At 48.7% G+C, this 25,494-nt stretch overlaps 10 non-coding genes across 10 annotated transcripts; all 10 read left to right on the top strand.

Moving 5' to 3' along the window:
- The first annotated feature begins 2,677 nt into the window (after positions 1 to 2,677).
- Positions 2,678 to 2,751, top strand: Trnaa-agc (transfer RNA alanine (anticodon AGC)). The gene has a single exon. It is a non-coding gene; the product is annotated as a tRNA-Ala (tRNA).
- A 1,501-nt stretch (positions 2,752 to 4,252) lies between these two features.
- Trnaa-agc (transfer RNA alanine (anticodon AGC)) lies at positions 4,253 to 4,329 on the top strand. The gene has a single exon. It is a non-coding gene; the product is annotated as a tRNA-Ala (tRNA).
- Positions 4,330 to 5,830: 1,501 nt separating this feature from the next.
- On the top strand, positions 5,831 to 5,907 carry Trnaa-agc (transfer RNA alanine (anticodon AGC)). The gene has a single exon. It is a non-coding gene; the product is annotated as a tRNA-Ala (tRNA).
- A 1,504-nt stretch (positions 5,908 to 7,411) lies between these two features.
- Positions 7,412 to 7,485, top strand: Trnaa-agc (transfer RNA alanine (anticodon AGC)). Its single transcript has one exon. It is a non-coding gene; the product is annotated as a tRNA-Ala (tRNA).
- A 3,095-nt stretch (positions 7,486 to 10,580) lies between these two features.
- On the top strand, positions 10,581 to 10,653 carry Trnaa-agc (transfer RNA alanine (anticodon AGC)). Its single transcript has one exon. It is a non-coding gene; the product is annotated as a tRNA-Ala (tRNA).
- Positions 10,654 to 12,154: 1,501 nt separating this feature from the next.
- On the top strand, positions 12,155 to 12,231 carry Trnaa-agc (transfer RNA alanine (anticodon AGC)). The gene has a single exon. It is a non-coding gene; the product is annotated as a tRNA-Ala (tRNA).
- Positions 12,232 to 15,307: 3,076 nt separating this feature from the next.
- Trnaa-agc (transfer RNA alanine (anticodon AGC)) lies at positions 15,308 to 15,381 on the top strand. The gene has a single exon. It is a non-coding gene; the product is annotated as a tRNA-Ala (tRNA).
- A 1,503-nt stretch (positions 15,382 to 16,884) lies between these two features.
- Positions 16,885 to 16,958, top strand: Trnaa-agc (transfer RNA alanine (anticodon AGC)). Its single transcript has one exon. It is a non-coding gene; the product is annotated as a tRNA-Ala (tRNA).
- Positions 16,959 to 20,021: 3,063 nt separating this feature from the next.
- On the top strand, positions 20,022 to 20,095 carry Trnaa-agc (transfer RNA alanine (anticodon AGC)). Its single transcript has one exon. It is a non-coding gene; the product is annotated as a tRNA-Ala (tRNA).
- A 1,484-nt stretch (positions 20,096 to 21,579) lies between these two features.
- Trnaa-agc (transfer RNA alanine (anticodon AGC)) lies at positions 21,580 to 21,656 on the top strand. The gene has a single exon. It is a non-coding gene; the product is annotated as a tRNA-Ala (tRNA).
- The last annotated feature ends 3,838 nt before the right edge of the window (positions 21,657 to 25,494 follow it).

The raw sequence follows: 25,494 nt of genomic DNA on the forward strand, positions 1-25,494 counted from the left end.
TAAAAGAAATATATGGCAAATTGATGGGAGAAAAGAAGAACAACAAAATAGAACAAAACTATCCATGTTCTAACTGGGAAGTGATATGGGCAAATATTCATAACCGTAACTTAGCTACTCGTCTGAAAGCAACATGGTACTTTGTTGTAAATAGGAAAGTTGCAACAAACTCGAAACTTCATTCGATCCACTTAGCGGATTCGCCTTTGTGTGCAACGTGTAGTTTAATTGATAACGAAGAACATCGTTTCGTGTGCGACAAGGTTAAAGATATCTGGCTGAATGTCCGACGAAAGCTGGCACTCATCCTTCGAACGTCACCTAACGCTATAACGCCTGCGGACTTTTTGACACCGGATGATGTACCCTTTCCTAACACGAAACGCAACGCAGTCAATTGGCTGAAAGCGGCAACGGTCCATTACCTCTTCACGAAGGAAGAGAAAAGCCAAGAGGATTTTTGGATCTCTCTGCTAACTGAGCATCACATGTTACTGAAGACTAGTAAATATAAAGAAACATACGCAAATTTTTTAATCAAGACCTTGATGTAAAAGAATTAACAAGAAATATCTGCGGACACAGAAGACAAACGTAAGAGAGTGTTCACCACTACTAACTTACTTAACAATCGTGAAAAAAAAAAATTATTTTAGTTTTTACCGGAATTGCCGTTCTTTGAGTTCAACGTTTATTAATTTATTTTTCAAGAAGCCATTATAAATAGTTGCTTCTCACCGAATATGGTTTGTTTTTTAAGCATTTTCAGAGAGAAGAGGCAGTTTCGAAATGCCCTCTGACGTTTCTTTGTCAAGGAAGACTATTAGCTTTAAGTGTGACAACAAAAAACAGCGATGAAGAAGGAAACAAACTAAACATAACTTCTGTTTCTACCTACTGAAGACTTCATTCTTTTTTCACATTTTCAATAAGCCCAAAGAAGGGGTACATTAGTTTCTCCACGATAAAGGGATTAACTTCGTCTCATCAGTTTATGGTAATGTACATGGCGTGAGAAGCCGACGCCGATGAAGGCGAATTATGGAGAGCGCAAGGATGGGCTAAAAGGGGTGATAGCAGGCCCAAAAAAAAAAAAAAAAAAAAAAAAAAAAAAGATGGTAGAGCGCTCGCTTAGCGTGCGAGAGGTACTGGGATCGATACCCAGCGCCTCCAGAATTTTTATCACACCTACATGCGCACCTTGCCATGCAAGTGGAATAATTCCCAACCGGCAGAGGTGTGTAGGCAGATACAAGCGAACGATTAGCATCCACAATTGGCGAGCGTGCTTTTATTCGTGCGCAGGAAGCACCCTCCTCCCACACCTACACTTAATTTAGAAACAGTACAAATGTTCCCATAAGATTCTCAAGCCTACGTCGGAAAGATCTGCCTTGCGCCGATTTCACGTAAATCCCACTGCACGTTCCCATTCTTTGCGTGCAGTCGGCTGCTACTGGTGTTGCTGGTTGTGACTGCTGATAACAGATGCCGTAGCAATCAATTCATGGAGTGAGTTGTATGTTTTGCGATAGTCTGTCTCTGACAAGGAAGCACAGGTGATATAGGTGCGAACTCAGGAAGCTTGCAGCCCCTCGCTGCCTGCAGACACAGAGCAGCCACACTAGAAGAGCGGCCTAAGCCGTAGGCGAAATGTGCTCATTCGCTTTGGCGCGACGTCGAACTGTAAATAAGGCTGTCACTAGCGTGAGCGTCGTGTAAAGTCGGAAAAGTCATCTGCATGGGTGATTGCCAAGTTTGGGGAGCGTTTCGTAGTACGATCAGTGCAATGGAGACGCGGAAACTTGTTGTGTCCCAGTGTTTTGCAGTTGGACGACAAGAGTTTTACACAGTAGCAAAGAGCGAGGCACTGAGTTGGCATGAACAATGGAGAGCACAATGGGGCTCGAGATGTGCTTGTTACCTCAGGTGCTGTGTGATTGTCGACAAGGAGTGAAATGGACCAATTTGTGACCGCCCTTTCAATTTAAGACGTTCAAAACAGACGGAATTTGCATTCGTAATACCAGAGCATCGAAACTACTTGGAACTCTTGTGTATATGAACGTGTCCGCGCCTTTGTATTCTGGTACCTTCGCCGCTACAAACCAACCAACCATCGTGTCCGTGCACATCAGAGTCGCAAAGAATGGAGAATAGCCAGGCTTGGTCGTGTGTGTAGCTGTAGCTCAGTTGGCAGATCGTTCGCTTAGCGTGTGAACGGTCTCGGGTTCAAGCCCCGGCTCCTCCATGTTTTGTGGTCAGTGCATGGTAAGTGTTGGTCGCGGCGAACATAAACGCACGCAAGAAGTTGCAAAACCAGCGTCACAGACTGATATGATGTATACTGTCATAAGGAGAGCAAGATGTAAGTGTGGGGACCGGCTGTTATGGTGGTGTCACCGAGTGCAGATCTGTCTTAGGTATCACGGCTTAACGTCATTGAAGTCTAGAGGTGGACAACACGTTCGTCTTACTCAGAGCGGTGTCTGAACTCTATTTTCTACGTTATGGGTGCCACTTTCATTGTGGCCAACTACGATTCGATACAGAATGCACGAAACCTGAAAGACACCCTCACTGATACATAGAGAGTAGTGTTTGTCTGCGGAATAATGGGAGTGCAAGGGTCTGTGACGTTGATATGACTGTATGTAGCTCTACTAGTTATCGGGGAGGTGGGCGTAGCTCAGATGGTAGAGCGCTCGCTTAGCGTGCGAGAGGTACTGGGATCGATACCCAGCGCCTCCAGAGTTTTTATCACACCTACATGCGCACCTTGCCATGCAAGTGGAATAATTCCCAACCGGCAGAGGTGTGTAGGCAGATACAAGCGAACGATTAGCATCCACAATTGGCGAGCGTGCTTTTATTCGTGCGCAGGAAGCACCCTCCTCCCACACCTACACTTAATTTAGAAACAGTACAAATGTTCCCATAAGATTCTCAAGCCTACGTCGGAAAGATCTGCCTTGCGCCGATTTCACGTAAATCCCACTGCATGTTCCCATTCTTTGCGTGGAGTCGGCTGCTACTGGTGTTGATGGTTGTGACTGCTGATAACAGATGCCGTAGCAATCAATTCATGGAGTGAGTTGTATGTTTTGCGATAGTCTGTCTCTGACAAGGAAGCACAGGTGATATAGGTGCGAACACAGGAAGCTTGCAGCCCCTCGCTGCCTGCAAACACAGAGCAGCCACACTAGAAGAGCGGCCTAAGCTGTAGGCGAAATGTGCTCATTCGCTTTGGCGCGACGTCGAACTGTAAATAAGGCTGTCACTAGCGTGAGCGTCGTGTAAAGTCGGAAAAGTCATCTGCATGGGTGATTGCCAAGTTTGGGGAGCGTTTCGTAGTACGATCAGTGCAATGGAGACGCGGAAACTTGTTGTGTCCCAGTGTTTTGCAGTTGGACGACAAGAGTTTTACACAGTAGCAAAGAGCGAGGCACTGAGTTGGCATGAACAATGGAGAGCACAATGGGGCTCGAGATGTGCTTGTTACCTCAGGTGCTGTGTGATTGTCGACAAGGAGTGAAATGGACCAATTTGTGACCGCCCTTTCAATTTAAGACGTTCAAAACAGACGGAATTTGCATTCGTAATACCAGAGCATCGAAACTACTTGGAACTCTTGTGTATATGAACGTGTCCGCGCCTTTGTATTCTGGTACCTTCGCCGCTACAAACCAACCAACCATCGTGTCCGTGCACATCACAGTCGCAAAGAATGGAGAATAGCCAGGCTTGGTCGTTTGTGTAGCTGTAGCTCAGTTGGCACATCGTTCGCTTAGCGTGTGAACCGTCTCGGGTTCAAGCCTCGGCTCCTCCATGTTTTGTGGTCAGTGCATGGTAAGTGTTGGTCGCGGCGAACATAAACGCACGCAAGAAGTTGCAAAACCAGCGTCACAGACTGATATGATGTATACAGTCATAAGGAGAGCAAGATGTAAGTGTGGGGACCGGCTGTTATCGTGGTGTCATCGAGTGCAGATCTGTCTTAGGTATCACGGCTTAACGTCATTGAAGTCTAGAGGTGGACAACACGTTCGTCTTACTCAGAGCGGTGTCTGAAATCTATTTTCGACGTTATGGGTGCCACTTTCATTGTGGCCAACTACGATTCGATACAGAATGCACGAAACCTGAAAGACACCCTCACTGATACATAGAGAGTAGTGTTTGTCTGCGGAATAATGGGAGTGCAAGGGTCTGTGACGTTGATATGACTGTATGTAGCACTAGTAGTTATAGGGGGGCTGGGCGTAGCTCAGATGGTAGAGCGCTCGCTTAGCGTGCGAGAGGTACTGGGATCGATACCCAGCGCCTCCAGAATTTTTATCACACATACATGCGCACCTTGCCATGCAAGTGGAATATGTCCCAACCGGCAGAGGTGTGTAGGCTGATACAAGCGAACGATTAGCATCCACAATTGGCGAGCGTGATTTTATTCGTGCGCAGGAAGCACCCTTCTCCCACACCTACACTTAATTTAGAAACAGTACAAATGTTCCCATAAGATTCTCAAGCCTACGTCGGAAAGATCTGCCTTGCGCCGATTTCACGTAAATCCCACTGCACTTTCCCATTCTTTGCGTGCAGTCGGCTGCTACTGGTGTTAATGGTTGTGACTGCTGATAACAGATGCCGTAGCAATCAATTCATGGAGTGAGTTGTATGTTTTGCGATAGTCTGTCTCTGACAAGGAAGCACAGGTGATATAGGTGCGAACACAGGAAGCTTGCAGCCCCTCGCTGCCTGCAGACACAGAGCAGCCACACTAGAAGAGCGGCCTAAGCCGTAGGCGAAATGTGCTCATTCGCTTTGGCGCGACGTCGAACTGTAAATAAGGCTGTCACTAGCGTGAGCGTCGTGTAAAGTCGGAAAAGTCATCTGCATGGGTGATTGCCAAGTTTGGGGAGCGTTTCGTAGTACGATCAGTGCAATGGAGACGCGGAAACTTGTTGTGTCCCAGTGTTTTGCAGTTGGACGACAAGAGTTTTACACAGTAGCAAAGAGCGAGGCACTGAGTTGGCATGAACAATGGAGAGCACAATGGGGCTCGAGATGTGCTTGTTACCTCAGGTGCTGTGTGATTGTCGACAAGGAGTGAAATGGACCAATTTGTGACCGCCCTTTCAATTTAAGACGTTCAAAACAGACGGAATTTGCATTCGTAATACCAGAGCATCGAAACTACTTGGAACTCTTGTGTATATGAACGTGTCCGCGCCTTTGTATTCTGGTACCTTCGCCGCTACAAACCAACCAACCATCGTGTCCGTGCACATCACAGTCGCAAAGAATGGAGAATAGCCAGGCTTGGTCGTTTGTGTAGCTGTAGCTCAGTTGGCACATCGTTCGCTTAGCGTGTGAACCGTCTCGGGTTCAAGCCTCGGCTCCTCCATGTTTTGTGGTCAGTGCATGGTAAGTGTTGGTCGCGGCGAACATAAACGCACGCAAGAAGTTGCAAAACCAGCGTCACAGACTGATATGATGTATACAGTCATAAGGAGAGCAAGATGTAAGTGTGGGGACCGGCTGTTATCGTGGTGTCATCGAGTGCAGATCTGTCTTAGGTATCACGGCTTAACGTCATTGAAGTCTAGAGGTGGACAACACGTTCGTCTTACTCAGAGCGGTGTCTGAAATCTATTTTCGACGTTATGGGTGCCACTTTCATTGTGGCCAACTACGATTCGATACAGAATGCACGAAACCTGAAAGACACCCTCACTGATACATAGAGAGTAGTGTTTGTCTGCGGAATAATGGGAGTGCAAGGGTCTGTGACGTTGATATGACTGTATGTAGCACTAGTAGTTATAGGGGGGCTGGGCGTAGCTCAGATGGTAGAGCGCTCGCTTAGCGTGCGAGAGGTACTGGGATCGATACCCAGCGCCTCCAGAATTTTTATCACACATACATGCGCACCTTGCCATGCAAGTGGAATATGTCCCAACCGGCAGAGGTGTGTAGGCTGATACAAGCGAACGATTAGCATCCACAATTGGCGAGCGTGATTTTATTCGTGCGCAGGAAGCACCCTTCTCCCACACCTACACTTAATTTAGAAACAGTACAAATGTTCCCATAAGATTCTCAAGCCTACGTCGGAAAGATCTGCCTTGCGCCGATTTCACGTAAATCCCACTGCACTTTCCCATTCTTTGCGTGCAGTCGGCTGCTACTGGTGTTAATGGTTGTGACTGCTGATAACAGATGCCGTAGCAATCAATTCATGGAGTGAGTTGTATGTTTTGCGATAGTCTGTCTCTGACAAGGAAGCACAGGTGATATAGGTGCGAACACAGGAAGCTTGCAGCCCCTCGCTGCCTGCAGACACAGAGCAGCCACACTAGAAGAGCGGCCTAAGCCGTAGGCGAAATGTGCTCATTCGCTTTGGCGCGACGTCGAACTGTAAATAAGGCTGTCACTAGCGTGAGCGTCGTGTAAAGTCGGAAAAGTCATCTGCATGGGTGATTGCCAAGTTTGGGGAGCGTTTCGTAGTACGATCAGTGCAATGGAGACGCGGAAACTTGTTGTGTCCCAGTGTTTTGCAGTTGGACGACAAGAGTTTTACACAGTAGCAAAGAGCGAGGCACTGAGTTGGCATGAACAATGGAGAGCACAATGGGGCTCGAGATGTGCTTGTTACCTCAGGTGCTGTGTGATTGTCGACAAGGAGTGAAATGGACCAATTTGTGACCGCCCTTTCAATTTAAGACGTTCAAAACAGACGGAATTTGCATTCGTAATACCAGAGCATCGAAACTACTTGGAACTCTTGTGTATATGAACGTGTCCGCGCCTTTGTATTCTGGTACCTTCGCCGCTACAAACCAACCAACCATCGTGTCCGTGCACATCAGAGTCGCAAAGAATGGAGAATAGCCAGGCTTGGTCGAGTGTGTAGCTGTAGCTCAGTTGGCAGTTCGTTCGCTTAGCGTGTGAACGGTCTCGGGTTCAAGCCCCGGCTCCTCCATGTTTTGTGGTCAGTGCATGGTAAGTGTTGGTCGCGGCGAACATAAACGCACGCAAGAAGTTGCAAAACCAGCGTCACAGACTGATATGATGTATACTGTCATAAGGAGAGCAAGATGTAAGTGTGGGGACCGGCTGTTATGGTGGTGTCATCGAGTGCAGATCTGTCTTAGGTATCACGGCTTAACGTCATTGAAGTCTAGAGGTGGACAACACGTTCGTCTTACTCAGAGCGGTGTCTGAACTCTATTTTCGACGTTATGGGTGCCACTTTCATTGTGGCCAACTACGATTCGATACAGAATGCACGAAACCTGAAAGACACCCTCACTGATACATAGAGAGTAGTGTTTGTCTGCGGAATAATGGGAGTGCAAGGGTCTGTGACGTTGATATGACTGTATGTAGCACTACTAGTTATCGGGGAGGTGGGCGTAGCTCAGGTGGTAGAGCGCTCGCTTAGCGTGCGAGAGGTACTGGGATCGATACCCAGCGCCTCCAGAATTTTTATCACACCTACATGCGCACCTTGCCATGCAAGTGGAATAATTCCCAACCGGCAGAGGTGTGTAGGCAGATACAAGCGAACGATTAACATCCACAATTGGCGAGCGTGCTTTTATTCGTGCGCAGGAAGCACCCTCCTCCCACACCTACACTTAATTTAGAAACAGTACAAATGTTCCCATAAGATTCTCAAGCCTACGTCGGAAAGATCTGCCTTGCGCCGATTTCACGTAAATCCCACTGCACGTTCCCATTCTTTGCGTGCAGTCGGCTGCTACTGGTGTTGCTGGTTGTGACTGCTGATAACAGATGGCGTAGCAATCAATTCATGGAGTGAGTTGTATGTTTTGCGATAGTCTGTCTCTGACAAGGAAGCACAGCTGATATAGGTGCAAACACAGGAAGCTTGCAGCCCCTCGCTGCCTGCAGACACAGAGCAGCCACACTAGAAGAGCGGCCTAAGCCGTAGGTGAAATGTGCTCATTCGCTTTGGCGCGACGTCGAACTGTAAATAAGGCTGTCACTAGCGTGGGCGTTGCTTGAGCGTCGTGCAAAGTCGGAAAAGTCATCTGCATGGGTGATTGCCAAGTTTGGGGAGCGTTTCGTAGTACGATCAGTGCAATGGAGACGCGGAAACTTGTTGTGTCCCAGTGTTTTGCAGTTGGACGACAAGAGTTTTACACAGTAGCAAAGAGCGAGGCACTGAGTTGGCATGAACAATGGAGAGCACAATGGGGCTCGAGATGTGCTTGTTACTTCAGGTGCTGTGTGATTGTCGACAAGGAGTGAAATGGACCAATTTGTTACCGCCCTTTCAATTTAAGACGTTCAAAACAGACGGAATTTGCATTCGTAATACCAGAGTATCGAAACTACTTGGAACTCTTGTGTATATGAACCTGTCCGCGCCTTTGTATTCTGGTACCTTCGCCGCTACAAACCAACCAACCATCGTGTCCGTGCACATCAGAGTCGCAAAAAATGGAGAATAGCCAGGCTTGGTCGTGTGTGTAGCTGTAGCTCAGTTGGCAGATCGTTCGCTTAGCGTATGAACGGTCTCGGGTTCAAGCCCCAGCTCCTCCATGTTTTGTGGTCAGTGCATGGTAAGTGTTGGTCGCGGCGAACATAAACGCACGCAAGAAGTTGCAAAACCAGCGTCACAGACTGATATGATGTATACTGTCATAAGGAGAGCAAGATGTAAGTGTGGGGACCGGCTGTTATCGTGGTGTCATCGAGTGCAGATCTGTCTTAGGTATCACGGCTTAACGTCATTGAAGTCTAGAGGTGGACAAAACGTTCGTCTTACTCAGAGCGGTGTCTGAACTCTGTTTTCGACGTTATGGGTGCCACTTTCATTGTGGTCAACTACGATTCGATACAGAATGCACGAAACCTGAAAGACACCCTCACTGATACATAGAGAGTAGTGTTTGTCTGCGGAATAATGGGAGTGCAAGGGTCTGTGACGTTGATATGACTGTATGTAGCACTACTAGTTATCTGGGGGGTGGGCGTAGTTCAGATGGTAGAGCGCTCGCTTAGCGTGCGAGAGGTACTGGGATCGATACCCAGCGCCTCTAGAATTTTTATCACACCTACATGCGCACCTTGCCATGCAAGTGGAATAATTCCCAACCGGCAGAGGTGTGTAGGCAGATACAAGCGAACGATTAGCATCCACAATTGGCGAGCGTGCTTTTATTCGTGCGCAGGAAGCACCCTCCTCCCACACCTACACTTAATTTAGAAACAGTACAAATGTTCCCATAAGATTCTCAAGCCTACGTCGGAAAGATCTGCCTTGCGCCGATTTCACGTAAATCCCACTGCACGTTCCCATTCTTTGCGTGCAGTCGGCTGCTACTGGTGTTGCTGGTTGTGACTGCTGATAACAGATGCCGTAGCAATCACTTCATGGAGTGAGTTGAATGTTTTGCGATAGTCTGTCTCTGACAAGCAAGCACAGGTGATATAGGTGCGAACACAGGAAGCTTGCAGCCCCTCGCTGCCTGCAGACACAGAGCAGCCACACTAGAAGAGCGGCCTAAGCCGTAGGCGAAATGTGCTCATTCGCTTTGGCGCGACGTCGAACTGTAAATAAGGCTGTCACTAGCGTGAGCGTCGTGTAAAGTCGGAAAAGTCATCTGCATGGGTGATTGCCAAGTTTGGGGAGCGTTTCGTAGTACGATCAGTGCAATGGAGACGCGGAAACTTGTTGTGTCCCAGTGTTTTGCAGTTGGACGACAAGAGTTTTACACAGTAGCAAAGAGCGAGGCACTGAGTTGGCATGAACAATGGAGAGCACAATGGGGCTCGAGATGTGCTTGTTACCTCAGGTGCTGTGTGATTGTCGACAAGGAGTGAAATGGACCAATTTGTGACCGCCCTTTCAATTTAAGACGTTCAAAACAGACGGAATTTGCATTTGTAATACCAGAGCATCGAAACTACTTGGAACTCTTGTGTATATGAACGTGTCCGCGCCTTTGTATTCTGCTACCTTCGCCGCTACAAACCAACCAGCCATCGTGTCCGTGCACATCAGAGTCGCAAAGAATGGAGAATAGCCAGGCTTGATCGTGTGTGTAGCTGTAGCTCAGCTGGCAGATCGTTCGCTTAGCGTGTGAATGGTCTCGGGTTCAAGCCCAGGCTCCTCCATGTTTTGTGGTCAGTGCATGGTAAGTGTTGGTCGCGGCGAACATAAACGCACGCAAGAAGTTGCAAAACCAGCGTCACAGACTGATATGATGTATACTGTCATAAGATGAGCAAGATGTAAGTGTGGGGACCGGCTGTTATCGTGGTGTCATCGAGTGCAGATCTGTTTTAGGTATCACGGCTTAACGTCATTGAAGTCTAGAGGTGGACAACACGTTCGTCTTACTCAGAGCGGTGTCTGAACTCTATTTTCGACGTTATGGGTGCCACTTTCATTGTGGCCAACTACGATTCGATACAGAATGCACGAAACCTGAAAGACACCCTCACTGATACATAGAGAGTAGTGTTTGTCTGCGGAATAATGGGAGTGCAAGGGTCTGTGACGTTGATATGACTGTATGTAGCACTACTAGTTATCGGGGGGTGTGGGCGTAGCTCAGATGGTAGAGCGCTCGCTTAGCGTGCGAGAGGTACTGGGATCGATACCCAGCGCCTCCAGAATTTTTATCACACCTACATGCGCACCTTGCCATGCAAGTGGAATAATTCCCAACCGGCAGAGGTGTGTAGGCAGATACAAGCGAACGATTAGCATCCACAATTGGCGAGCGTGCTTTTATTCGTGAGCAGGAAGCACCCTCCTCCCACACCTACACTTAATTTAGAAACAGTACAAATGTTCCCATAAGATTCTCAAGCCTACGTCAGAAAGATCTGCCTTGCGCCGATTTCACGTAAATCCCACTGCACGTTCCCATTCTTTGCGTGCAGTCGGCTGCTACTGGTGTTGCTGGTTGTGACTGCTGATAACAGATGCCGTAGCAATCAATTCATGGAGTGAGTTGTATGTTTTGCGATAGTCTGTCTCTGACAAGGAAGCACAGGTGATATAGGTGCGAACACAGGAAGCTTGCAGCCCCTCGCTGCCTGCAGACACAGAGCAGCCACACTAGAAGAGCGGCCTAAGCCGTAGGCGAAATGTGCTCATTCGCTTTGGCGCGACGTCGAACTGTAAATAAGGCTGTCACTAGCGTGAGCGTCGTGTAAAGTCGGAAAAGTCATCTGCATGGGTGATTGCCAAGTTTGGGGAGCGTTTCGTAGTACGATCAGTGCAATGGAGACGCGGAAACTTGTTGTGTCCCAGTGTTTTCCAGTTGGACGACAAGAGTTTTACACAGTAGCAAAGAGCGAGGCACTGAGTTGGCATGAACAATGGAGAGCACAATGGGGCTCGAGATGTGCTTGTTACCTCAGGTGCTGTGTGATTGTCGACAAGGAGTGAAATGGACCAATTTGTGACCGCCCTTTCAATTTAAGACGATCAAAACAGACGGAATTTGCATTCGTAATACCAGAGCATCGAAACTACTTGGAACTCTTGTGTATATGAACGTGTCCGCGCCTTTGTATTCTGGTACCTTCGCCGCTACAAACCAACCAACCATCGTGTCCGTGCACATCACAGTCGCAAAGAATGGAGAATAGCCAGGCTTGGTCGTTTGTGTAGCTGTAGCTCAGTTGGCACATCGTTCGCTTAGCGTGTGAACGGTCTCGGGTTCAAGCCTCGGCTCCTCCATGTTTTGTGGTCAGTGCATGGTAAGTGTTGGTCGCGGCGAACATAAACGCACGCAAGAAGTTGCAAAACCAGCGTCACAGACTGATATGATGTATACAGTCATAAGGAGAGCAAGATGTAAGTGTGGGGACCGGCTGTTATCGTGGTGTCATCGAGTGCAGATCTGTCTTAGGTATCACGGCTTAACGTCATTGAAGTCTAGAGGTGGACAACACGTTCGTCTTACTCAGAGCGGTGTCTGAAATCTATTTTCGACGTTATGGGTGCCACTTTCATTGTGGCCAACTACGATTCGATACAGAATGCACGAAACCTGAAAGACACCCTCACTGATACATAGAGAGTAGTGTTTGTCTGCGGAATAATGGGAGTGCAAGGGTCTGTGACGTTGATATGACTGTATGTAGCACTAGTAGTTATCGGGGGGCTGGGCGTAGCTCAGATGGTAGAGCGCTCGCTTAGCGTGCGAGAGGTACTGGGATCGATACCCAGCGCCTCCAGAATTTTTATCACACATACATGCGCACCTTGCCATGCAAGTGGAATAATTCCCAACCGGCAGAGGTGTGTAGGCTGATACAAGCGAACGATTAGCATCCACAATTGGCGAGCGTGCTTTTATTCGTGCGCAGGAAGCACCCTTCTCCCACACCTACACTTAATTTAGAAACAGTACAAATGTTCCCATAAGATTCTCAAGCCTACGTCGGAAAGATCTGCCTTGCGCCGATTTCACGTAAATCCCACTGCACGTTCCCATTCTTTGCGTGCAGTCGGCTGCTACTGGTGTTGCTGGTTGTGACTGCTGATAACAGATGGCGTAGCAATCAATTCATGGAGTGAGTTGTATGTTTTGCGATAGTCTGTCTCTGACAAGGAAGCACAGGTGATATAGGTGCAAACACAGGAAGCTTGCAGCCCCTCGCTGCCTGCAGACACAGAGCAGCCACACTAGAAGAGCGGCCTAAGCCGTAGGTGAAATGTGCTCATTCGCTTTGGCGCGACGTCGAACTGTAAATAAGGCTGTCACTAGCGTGGGCGTTGCTTGAGCGTCGTGCAAAGTCGGAAAAGTCATCTGCATGGGTGATTGCCAAGTTTGGGGAGCGTTTCGTAGTACGATCAGTGCAATGGAGACGCGGAAACTTGTTGTGTCCCAGTGTTTTGCAGTTGGACGACAAGAGGTTTACACACTGAGTTGGCATGAACAATGGAGAGCACAATGGGGCTCGAGATGTGCTTGTTACCTCAGGTGCTGTGTGATTGTCGACAAGGAGTGAAATGGACCAATTTGTGACCGCCCTTTCAATTTAAGACGTTCAAAACAGACGGAATTTGCATTCGTAATACCAGAGCATCGAAACTACTTGGAACTCTTGTGTATATGAACGTGTCCGCGCCTTTGTATTCTGGTACCTTCGCCGCTACAAACGAACCAACCATCGTGTCCGTGCACATCAGAGTCGCAAAGAATGGAGAATAGCCAGGCTTGATCGTGTGTGTAGCTGTCGCTCAGTTGGCAGATCGTTCGCTTAGCGTGTGAACGGTCTCGGGTTCAAGCCCCGGCTCCTCCATGTTTTGTGGTCAGTGCATGGTAAGTGTTGGTCGCGGCGAACATAAACGCACGCAAGAAGTTGCAAAACCAGCGTCACAGACTGATATGATGTATACTGTCATAAGGAGAGCAAGATGTAAGTGTGGGGACCGGCTGTTATCGTGGTGTCATCGAGTGCAGATCTGTCTTAGGTATCACGGCTTAACGTCATTGAAGTCTAGAGGTGGACAACACGTTAGTCTTACTCAGAGCGGTGTCTGAACTCTATTTTCGACGTTATGGGTGCCACTTTCATTGTGGCCAACTACGATTCGATACAGAATGCACGAAACCTGAAAGACACCCTCACTGATACATAGAGAGTAGTGTTTGTCTGCGGAATAATGGGAGTGCAAGGGTCTGTGACGTTGATATGACTGTATGTAGCACTACTAGTTATCGGGGGGGTGGGTGTAGCTCGGATGGTAGAGCGCTCGCTTAGCGTGCGAGAGGTACTGGGATCGATACCCAGCGCCTCCAGAATTTTTATCACACCTACATGCGCACCTTGCCATGCAAGTGGAATAATTCCCAACCGGCAGAGGTGTGTAGGCAGATACAAGCGAACGATTAGCATCCACAATTGGCGAGCGTGCTTTTATTCGTGCGCAGGAAGCACCCTCCTCCCACACCTACACTTAATTTAGAAACAGTACAAATGTTCCCATAAGATTCTCAAGCCTACGTCGGAAAGATCTGCCTTGCGCCGATTTCACGTAAATCCCACTGCACGTTCCCATTCTTTGCGTGCAGTCGGCTGCTACTGGTGTTGCTGGTTGTGACTGCTGATAACAGATGCCGTAGCAATCAATTCATGGAGTGAGTTGTATGTTTTGCGATAGTCTGTCTCTGACAAGGAAGCACAGGTGATATAGGTGCGAACACAGGAAGCTTGCAGCCCCTCGCTGCCTGCAGACACAGAGCAGCCACACTAGAAGAGCGGCCTAAGCCGTAGGCGAAATGTGCTCATTCGCTTTGGCGCGACGTCGAACTGTAAATAAGGCTGTCACTAGCGTGAGCGTCGTGTAAAGTCGGAAAGGTCATCTGCATGCGTGATTGCCAAGTTTGGGGAGCGTTTCGTAGTACGATCAGTGCAATGGAGACGCGGAAACTTGTTGTGTCCCAGTGTTTTGCAGTTGGACGACAAGAGTTTTACACAGTAGCAAAGAGCGAGGCACTGAGTTGGCATGAACAATGGAGAGCACAATGGGGCTCGAGATGTGCTTGTTACCTCAGGTGCTGTGTGATTGTCGACAAGGAGTGAAATGGACCAATTTGTGACCGCCCTTTCAATTTAAGACGTTCAAAACAGACGGAATTTGCATTCGTAATACCAGAGCATCGAAACTACTTGGAACTCTTGTGTATATGAACGTGTCCGCGCCTTTGTATTCTGGTACCTTCGCCGCTACAAACCAACCAACCATCGTGTCCGTGCACATCAGAGTCGCAAAGAATGGAGAATAGCCAGGTTTGATCGTGTGTGTAGCTGTCGCTCAGTTGGCAGATCGTTCGCTTAGCGTGTGAACGATCTCGGGTTCAAGCCCCGGCTCCTCCATGTTTTGTGGTCAGTGCATGGTAAGTGTTGGTCGCGGCGAACATAAACGCACGCAAGAAGTTGCAAAACCAGCGTCACAGACTGATATGATGTATACTGTCATAAGGAGAGCAAGATGTAAGTGTGGGGACCGGCTGTTATGGTGGTGTCATCGAGTGCAGATCTGTCTTAGGTATCACGGCTTAACGTCATTGAAGTCTAGAGGTGGACAACACGTTCGTCATACTCAGAGCGGTGTCTGAACTCTGTTTTCGACGTTATGGGTGCCACTTTCATTGTGGCCAACTACGATTCGATACAGAATGCACGAAACCTGAAAGACACCCTCACTGATACATAGAGAGTAGTGTTTGTCTGCGGAATAATGGGAGTGCAAGGGTCTGTGACGTTGCTATGACTGTATGTAGCACTACTAGTTATCGGGGGGGGTGGGCGTAGCTCAGATGGTAGAGCGCTCGCTTAGCGTGCGAGAGGTACTGGGATCGATACCCAGCGCCTCCAGAATTTTTATCACACCTACATGCGCACCTTGCCATGCAAGTGGAATAATTCCCAACCGGCAGAGGTGTGTAGGCAGATACAAGCGAACGATTAGCATCCACAATTGACGAGCGTGCTTTTATTCGTGCGCAGGAAGCACCCTCCTCCCACACCTACACTTAATTTAGAAACAGTACAAATGTTCCCATAAGATTCTCAAGCCTACGTCGGAAAGATCTGCCTTGCGCCGATTTCACGAAAATCCCACTGCACGTTCCCATTCTTTGCGTGCAGTCGGCTGCTACTGGTGTTGCTGGTTGTGACTGCTGATAACAGATGCCGTAGCAATCAATTCATGGAGTGAGTTGTATGTTTTGCGATAGTCTGTCTCTGACAAGGAAGCACAGGTGATATAGGTGCGAACACAGGAACCTTGCAGCCCCTCGCTGCCAGCAGACACAGAGCAGCCACACTAGAAGAGCGGCCTAAGCCGTAGGCGAAATGTGCTCATTCGCTTTGGCGCGACGTCGAACTGTAAATAAGGCTGTCACTACGTGAGCGTCGTGTAAAGTCGGAAAGGTCATCTGCATGCGTGATTGCCAAGTTTGGGGAGCGTTTCGTAGTACGATCAGTGCAATGGAGACGCGGAAACTTGTTGTGTCCCAGTGTTTTGCAGTTGGACGACAAGAGTTTTACACAGTAGCAAAGAGCGAGGCACTGAGTTGGCATGAACAATGGAGAGCACAATGGGGCTCGAGATGTGCTTGTTACCTCAGGTGCTGGGTGATTGTCGACAAGGAGTGAAATGGACCAATTTGTGACCGCCCTTTCAATTTAAGACGTTCAAAACAGACGGAATTTGCATTCGTAATACCAGAGCATCGAAACTACTTGGAACTCTTGTGTATATGAACGTGTCCGCGACTTTGTATTCTGGTACCTTCGCCGCTACAAACCAACCAACCATCGTGTCCGTGCACATCAGAGTCGCAAAGAATGGAGAATAGCCAGGCTTGATCGTGTGTGTAGCTGTCGCTCAGTTGGCAGATCGTTCGCTTAGCGTGTGAACGGTCTCGGGTTCAAGCCCCGGCTCCTCCATGTTTTGTGGTCAGTGCATGGTAAGTGTTGGTCGCGGCGAACATAAACGCACGCAAGAAGTTGCAAAACCAGCGTCACAGACTGATATGATGTATACTGTCATAAGGAGAGCAAGATGTAAGTGTGGGGACCGGCTGTTATCGTGGTGTCATCGAGTGCAGATCTGTCTTAGGTATCACGGCTTAACGTCATTGAAGTCTAGAGGTGGACAACACGTTCGTCTTACTCAGAGCGGTGTGTGAACTCTATTTTCGACGTTATGGGTGCCACTTTCATTGTGGCCAACTACGATTAGATACAGAATGCACGAAACCTGAAAGACACCCTCACTGATACATAGAGAGTAGTGTTTGTCTGCGGAATAATGGGAGTGCAAGGGTCTGTGACGTTGATATGACTGTATGTAGCACTACTAGTTATCGGGGAGGTGGGCGTAGCTCAGATGGTAGAGCGCTCGCTTAGCGTGCGAGAGGTACTGGGATCGATACCCAGCGCCTCCAGAATTTTTATCACACCTACATGCGCACCTTGCCATGCAAGTGGAATAATTCCCAACCGGCAGAGGTGTGTAGGCAGATACAAGCGAACGATTAGCATCCACAATTGGCGAGCGTGCTTTTATTCGTGTGTAGGAAGCACCCTCCTACCACACCTACACTTAATTTAGAAACAGTACAAATGTTCCCATAAGATTCTCAAGCATACGTCGGAAAGATCTGCCTTGCGCCGATTTCACGTAAATCCCACTGCACGTTCCCATTCTTTGCGTGCAGTCGGCTGCTACTGGTGTTGCTGGTTGTGACTGCTGATAACAGATGCCGTAGCAATCAATTCATGGAGTGAGTTGTATGTTTTGCGATAGTCTGTCTCTGACAAGGAAGCACAGGTGATATAGGTGCGAACACAGGAAGCTTGCAGCCCCTCGCTGCCTGCAGACACAGAGCAGCCACACTAGAAGAGCGGCCTAAGCTGTAGGCGAAATGTGCTCATTCGCTTTGGCGCGACGTCGAACTGTAAATAAGGCTGTCACTAGCGTGAGCGTCGTGTAAAGTCGGAAAAGTCATCTGCATGGGTGATTGCCAAGTTTGGGGAGCGTTTCGTAGTACGATCAGTGCAATGGAGACGCGGAAACTTGTTATGTCCCAGTGTTTTGCAGTTGGACGACAAGAGTTTTACACAGTAGCAAAGAGCGAGGCACTGAGTTGGCATGAACAATGGAGAGCACAATGGGGCTCGAGATGTGCTTGTTACCTCAGGTGCTGTGTGATTGTCGACAAGGAGTGAAATGGACCAATTTGTGACCGCCCTTTCAATTTAAGACGTTCAAAACAGACGGAATTTGCATTCGTAATACCAGAGCATCGAAACTACTTGGAACTCTTGTGTATATGAACGTGTCCGCGCCTTTGTATTCTGGTACCTTCGCCGCTACAAACCAACCAACCATCGTGTCCGTGCACATCAGAGTCGCAAAGAATGGAGAATAGCCAGGCTTGGTCGCGTGTGTAGCTGTAGCTCAGTTGGCAGTTCGTTCGCTTAGCGTGTGAACGGTCTCGGGTTCAAGCCCCGGCTCCTCCATGTTTTGTGGTCAGTGCATGGTAAGTGTTGGTCGCGGCGAACATAAACGCACGCAAGAAGTTGCAAAACCAGCGTCACAGACTGATATGATGTATACTGTCATAAGGAGAGCAAGATGTAAGTGTGGGGACCGGCTGTTATGGTGGTGTCATCGAGTGCAGATCTGTCTTAGGTATCACGGCTTAACGTCATTGAAGTCTAGAGGTGGACAACACGTTCGTCTTACTCAGAGCGGTGTGTGAACTCTATTTTCGACGTTATGGGTGCCACTTTCATTGTGGCCAACTACGATTCGATACAGAATGCACGAAACCTGAAAGACACCCTCACTGATACATAGAGTGTAGCGTTTGTCTGCGGAATAATGGGAGTGCAAGGGTCTGTGACGTTGATATGACTGTATGTAGCACTACTAGTTATCGGGGGAGTGGGCGTAGCTCAGATGGTAGAGCGCTCGCTTAGCGTGCGAGAGGTATTGGGATCGATACCCAGCGCCTCCAGAATTTTTATCACACCTACATGCGCACCTTGCCATGCAAGTGGAATAATTCCCCACCGGCAGAGGTGTGTAGGCAGATACAAGCGAACGATTAGCATCCACAATTGGCGAGCGTGCTTTTATTCGTGCGCAGGAAGCACCCACCTCCCACACCTACACTTAATTTAGAAACAGTACAAATGTTCCCATAAGATTCTCAAGCCTACGTCGGAAAGATCTGCCTTGCGCCGATTTCACGTAAATCCCACTGCACGTTCCCATTCTTTGCGTGCAGTCGGCTGCTACTGGTGTTGCTGGTTGTGACTGCTGATAACAGATGCCGTAGCAATCAATTCATGGAGTGAGTTGTATGTTTTGCGATAGTCTGTCTCTGACAAGGAAGCACAGGTGATATAGGTGCGAACACAGGAAGCTTGCAGACCCTCGCTGCCTGCAGACACAGAGCAGCCACACTAGAAGAGCGGCCTAAGCCGTAGGCGAAATGTGCTCATTCGCTTTGGCGCGACGTCGAACTGTAAATAAGGCTGTCACTAGCGTGAGCGTCGTGTAAAGTCGGAAAAGTCATCTGCATGGGTGATTGCCAAGTTTGCGGAGCGTTTCGTAGTACGATCAGTGCAATGGAGAGGCGGAAACTTGTTGTGTCCCAGTGTTTTGCAGTTGGACGACAAGAGTTTTACACACTGAGTTGGCATGAACAATGGAGAGCACAATGGGGCTCGAGATGTGCTTGTTACCTCAGGTGCTGTGTGATTGTCGACAAGGAGTGAAATGGACCAATTTGTGACCGCCCTTTCAATTTAAGACGTTCAAAACAGACGGAATTTGCATTCGTAATACCAGAGCATCGAAACTACTTGGAACTCTTGTGTATATGAACGTGTCCGCGCCTTTGTATTCTGGTACCTTCGCCGCTACAAACCAACCAACCATCGTGTCCGTGGACATCAGAGTCGCAAAGAATGGAGAATAGCCAGGCTTGGTCGTGTGTGTAGCTGTAGCTCAGTTGGCAGTTCGTTCGCTTAGCGTGTGAACGGTCTCGGGTTCAAGCCCCGGCTCCTCCATGTTTTGTGGTCAGTGCATGGTAAGTGTTGGTCGCGGCGAACATAAACGCACGCAAGAAGTTGCAAAACCAGCGTCACAGGCTGATATGATGTATACTGTCATAAGGAGAGCAAGATGTAAGTGTGGGGACCGGCTGTTATGGTGGTGTCATCGAGTGCAGATCTGTCTTAGGTATCACGGCTTAACGTCATTGAAGTCTAGAGGTGGACAACACGTTCGTCTTACTCAGAGCGGTGTCTGAACTCTATTTTCGACGTTATGGGTGCCACTTTCATTGTGGCCAACTACGATTCGATACAGAATGCACGAAACCTGAAAGACACCCTCACTGATACATAGAGAGTAGCGTTTGTCTGCGGAATAATGGGAGTGCAAGGGTCTGTGACGTTGATATGACTGTATGTAGCACTACTAGTTATCGGGGGGTGGGCGTAGCTCAGATGGTAGAGCGCTCGCTTAGCGTGCGAGAGGTACTGGGATCGATACCCAGCGTCTCCAGAATTTTTATCACACCTACATGCGCACCTTGCCATGCAAGTGGAATAATTCCCAACCGGCAGAGGTGTGTAGGCAGATACAAGCGAACGATTAGCATCCACAATTGGCGAGCGTGCTTTTATTCGTGCGCAGGAAGCACCCTCCTCCCACACCTACACTTAATTTAGAAACAGTACAAATGTTCCCATAAGATTCTCAAGCCTAAGTCGGAAAGATCTGCCTTGCGCCGATTTCACGTAAATCCCACTGCACGTTCCCATTCTTTGCGTGCAGTCGGCTGCTACTGGTGTTGCTGGTTGTGACGGCTGATAACAGATGCCGTAGCAATCAATTCATGGAGTGAGTTGTATGTTTTGCGATAGTCTGTCTCTGACAAGGAAGCACAGGTGATATAGGTGCGAACACAGGAAGCTTGCAGCCCCTCGCTGCCTGCAGACACAGAGCAGCCACACTAGAAGAGCGGCCTAAGCCGTAGGCGAAATGTGCTCATTCGCTTTGGCGCGACGTCGAACTGTAAATAAGGCTGTCACTAGCGTGAGCGTCGTGTAAAGTCGGAAAAGTCATCTGCATGGGTGATTGCCAAGTTTGGGGAGCGTTTCGTAGTACGATCAGTGCAATGGAGACGCGGAAACTTGTTGTGTCCCAGTGTTTTGCAGTTGGACGACAAGAGGTTTACACACTGAGTTGGCATGAACAGTGGAGAGCACAATGGGGCTCGAGATGTGCTTGTTACCTCAGGTGCTGTGTGATTGTCGACAAGGAGTGAAATGGACCAATTTGTGACCGGCCTTTTCAATTTAAGACGTTCAAAACAGACGGAATTTGCATTCGTAATACCAGAACATCGAAACTACTTGGAACTCTTGTGTATATGAACGTGTCCGCGCCTTTGTATTCTGGTACCTTCGCCGCTACAAACGAACCAACCATCGTGTCCGTGCACATCAGAGTCGCAAAGAATGGAGAATAGCCAGGCTTGATCGTGTGTGTAGCTGTCGCTCAGTTGGCAGATCGTTCGCTTAGCGTGTGAACGGTCTCGGGTTCAAGCCCCGGCTCCTCCATGTTTTGTGGTCAGTACATGGTAAGTGTTGGTCGCGGCGAACATAAACGCACGCAAGAAGTTGCAAAACCAGCGTCACAGACTGATATGATGTATACTGTCATAAGGAGAGCAAGATGTAAGTGTGGGGACCGGCTGTTATGGTGGTGTCATCGAGTGCAGATCTGTCTTAGGTATCACGGCTTAACGTCATTGAAGTCTAGAGGTGGACACCACGTTCGTCTTACTCAGAGCGGTGTCTGAACTCTATTTTCGACGTTATGGGTGCCACTTTCATTGTGGCCAACTACGATTCGATACAGAATGCACGAAACCTGAAAGACACCCTCACTGATACATAGAGAGTAGTGTTTGTCTGCGGAATAATGGGAGTGCAAGGGTCTGTGACGTTGATATGACTGTATGTAGCACTACTAGTTATTGGGGGGTTGGGCGTAGCTCAGATGGTAGAGCGCTCGCTTAGCGTGCGAGAGGTACTGGGATCGATACCCAGCGCCTCCAGAATTTTTATCACACCTACATGCGCACCTTGCCATGCAAGTGGAATAATTCCCAACCGGCAGAGGTGTGTAGGCAGATACAAGCGAACGATTTGCATCCACAATTGGCGAGCGTGCTTTTATTCGTGCGCAGGAAGCACCCTCCTCCCACACCTACACTTAATTTAGAAACAGTACAAATGTTCCCATAAGATTCTCAAGCCTACGTCGGAAAGATCTGCCTTGCGCCGATTTCACGTAAATCCCACTGCACGTTCCCATTCTTTGCGTGCAGTCGGCTGCTACTGGTGTTGCTGGTTGTGACTGCTGATAACAGATGCCGTAGCAATCAATTCATGGAGTGAGTTGTATGTTTTGCGATAGTCTGTCTCTGACAAGGAAGCACAGGTGATATAGGTGCGAACACAGGAAGCTTGCAGCCCCTCGCTGCCTGCAGACACAGAGCAGCCACACTAGAAGAGCGGCCTAAGCCGTAGGCGAAATGTGCTCATTCGCTTTGGCGCGACGTCGAACTGTAAATAAGGCTGTCACTAGCGTGAGCGTCGTGTAAAGTCGGAAAAGTCATCTGCATGCGTGATTGCCAAGTTTGGGGAGCGTTTCGTAGTACGATCAGTGCAATGGAGACGCGGAAACTTGTTGTGTCCCAGTGTTTTGCAGTTGGACGACAAGAGTTTTACACAGTAGCAAAGAGCGAGGCACTGAGTTGGCATGAACAATGGAGAGCACAATGGGGCTCGAGATGTGCTTGTTACCTCAGGTGCTGTGTGATTGTCGACAAGGAGTGAAATGGACCAATTTGTGACCGCCCTTTCAATTTAAGACGTTGAAAACTGACGGAATTTGCATTCGTAATACCAGAGCATCGAAACTACTTGGAACTCTTGTGTATATGAACGTGTCCGCGCCTTTGTATTCTGGTACCTTCGCCGCTACAAACGAACCAACCATCGTGTCCGTGCACATCAGAGTCGCAAAGAATGGAGAATAGCCAGGCTTGATCGTGTGTGTAGCTGTCGCTCAGTTGGCAGATCGTTCGCTTAGCGTGTGAACGGTCTCGGGTTCAAGCCCCGGCTCCTCCATGTTTTGTGGTCAGTGCATGGTAAGTGTTGGTCGCGGCGAACATAAACGCACGCAAGAAGTTGCAAAACCAGCGTCACAGACTGATATGATGTATACTGTCGTAAGGAGAGCAAGATGTAAGTGTGGGGACCGGCTGTTATCGTGGTGTCATCGAGTGCAGATCTGTCTTAGGTATCACGGCTTAACGTCATTGAAGTCTAGAGGTGGACAACACGTTCGTCTTACTCAGAGCGGTGTCTGAACTCTATTTTCGACGTTATGGGTGCCACTTTCATTGTGGCCAACTACGATTCGATACAGAATGCACGAAACCTGAAAGACACCCTCACTGATACATAGAGAGTAGTGTTTGTCTGCGGAATAATGGGAGTGCAAAGGTCTGTGACGTTGATATGACTGTAAGTAGCACTACTAGTTATCGGGGGGGTGGGCGTAGCTCACATGGTAGAGCGCTGGCTTAGCGTGCGAGAGTTACTGGGATCGATACCCAGCGCCTCCAGAATTTTTATCACACCTACATGCGCACCTTGCCATGCAAGTGGAATAATTCCCAACCGGCAGAGGTGTGTAGGCAGATACAAGCGAACGATTAGCATCCACAATTGGCGAGTGTGCTTTTATTCGTGTGTAGGAAGCACCCTCCTCCCACACCTACACTTAATTTAGAAACAGTACAAATGTTCCCATAAGATTCTCAAGCCTACGTCGGAAAGATCTGCCTTGCGCCGATTTCACGTAAATCCCACTGCACGTTCCCATTCTTTGCGTGCAGTCGGCTGCTACTGGTGTTGCTCGTTGTGACTGCTGATAACAGATGCCGTAGCAATCAATTCATGGAGTGAGTTGTATGTTTTGCGATAGTCTGTCTCTGACAAGGAAGCACAGGTGATATAGGTGCGAACACAGGAAGCTTGCAGCCCCTCGCTGCCTGCAGACACAGAGCAGCCACACTAGAAGAGCGGCCTAAGCCGTAGGCGAAATGTGCTCATTCGCTTTGGCGCGACGTCGAACTGTAAATAAGGCTGTCACTAGCGTGAGCGTCGTGTAAAGTCGGAAAAGTCATCTGCATGGGTGATTGCCAAGTTTGGGGAGCGTTTCGTAGTACGATCAGTGCAATGGAGACGCGGAAACTTGTTGTGTCCCAGTGTTTTGCAGTTGGACGACAAGAGTTTTACACAGTAGCAAAGAGCGAGGCACTGAGTTGGCATGAACAATGGAGAGCACAATGGGGCTCGAGATGTGCTTGTTACCTCAGGTGCTGTGTGATTGTCGACAAGGAGTGAAATGGACCAATTTGTGACCGCCCTTTCAATTTAAGACGTTCAAAACAGACGGAATTTGCATTCGTAATACCAGAGCATCGAAACTACTTGGAACTCTTGTGTATATGAACGTGTCCGCGCCTTTGTATTCTGGTACCTTCGCCGCTACAAACGAACCAACCATCGTGTCCGTGCACATCAGAGTCGCAAAGAATGGAGAATAGCCAGGCTTGATCGTGTGTGTAGCTGTCGCTCAGTTGGCAGATCGTTCGCTTAGCGTGTGAACGGTCTCGGGTTCAAGCCCCGGCTCCTCCATGTTTTGTGGTCAGTGCATGGTAAGTGTTGGTCGCGGCGAACATAAACGCACGCAAGAAGTTGCAAAACCAGCGTCACAGACTGATATGATGTATACTGTCGTAAGGAGAGCAAGATGTAAGTGTGGGGACCGGCTGTTATCGTGGTGTCATCGAGTGCAGATCTGTCTTAGGTATCACGGCTTAACGTCATTGAAGTCTAGAGGTGGACAACACGTTCGTCTTACTCAGAGCGGTGTCTGAACTCTATTTTCGACGTTATGGGTGCCACTTTCATTGTGGCCAACTACGATTCGATACAGAATGCACGAAACCTGAAAGACACCCTCACTGATACATAGAGAGTAGTGTTTGTCTGCGGAATAATGGGAGTGCAAAGGTCTGTGACGTTGATATGACTGTAAGTAGCACTACTAGTTATCGGGGGGGGTGGGCGTAGCTCACATGGTAGAGCGCTGGCTTAGCGTGCGAGAGGTACTGGGATCGATACCCAGCGCCTCCAGAATTTTTATCACACCTACATGCGCACCTTGCCATGCAAGTGGAATAATTCCCAACCGGCAGAGGTGTGTAGGCAGATACAAGCGAACGATTAGCATCCACAATTGGCGAGTGTGCTTTTATTCGTGTGTAGGAAGCACCCTCCTCCCACACCTACACTTAATTTAGAAACAGTACAAATGTTCCCATAAGATTCTCAAGCCTACGTCGGAAAGATCTGCCTTGCGCCGATTTCACGTAAATCCCACTGCACGTTCCCATTCTTTGCGTGCAGTCGGCTGCTACTGGTGTTGCTCGTTGTGACTGCTGATAACAGATGCCGTAGCAATCAATTCATGGAGTGAGTTGTATGTTTTGCGATAGTCTGTCTCTGACAAGGAAGCACAGGTGATATAGGTGCGAACACAGGAAGCTTGCAGCCCCTCGCTGCCTGCAGACACAGAGCAGCCACACTAGAAGAGCGGCCTAAGCTGTAGGCGAAATGTGCTCATTCGCTTTGGCGCGACGTCGAACTGTAAATAAGGCTGTCACTAGCGTGAGCGTCGTGTAAAGTCGGAAAAGTCATCTGCATGCGTGATTGCCAAGTTTGGGGAGCGTTTCGTAGTACGATCAGTGCAATGGAGACGCGGAAACTTGTTGTGTCCCAGTGTTTTGCAGTTGGACGACAAGAGTTTTACACAGT

The sequence above is a fragment of the Schistocerca gregaria genome, chromosome 11 (assembly GCF_023897955.1).
Source record: "Schistocerca gregaria isolate iqSchGreg1 chromosome 11, iqSchGreg1.2, whole genome shotgun sequence".
In the NCBI taxonomy this organism is placed as follows: domain Eukaryota; kingdom Metazoa; phylum Arthropoda; class Insecta; order Orthoptera; family Acrididae; genus Schistocerca; species Schistocerca gregaria.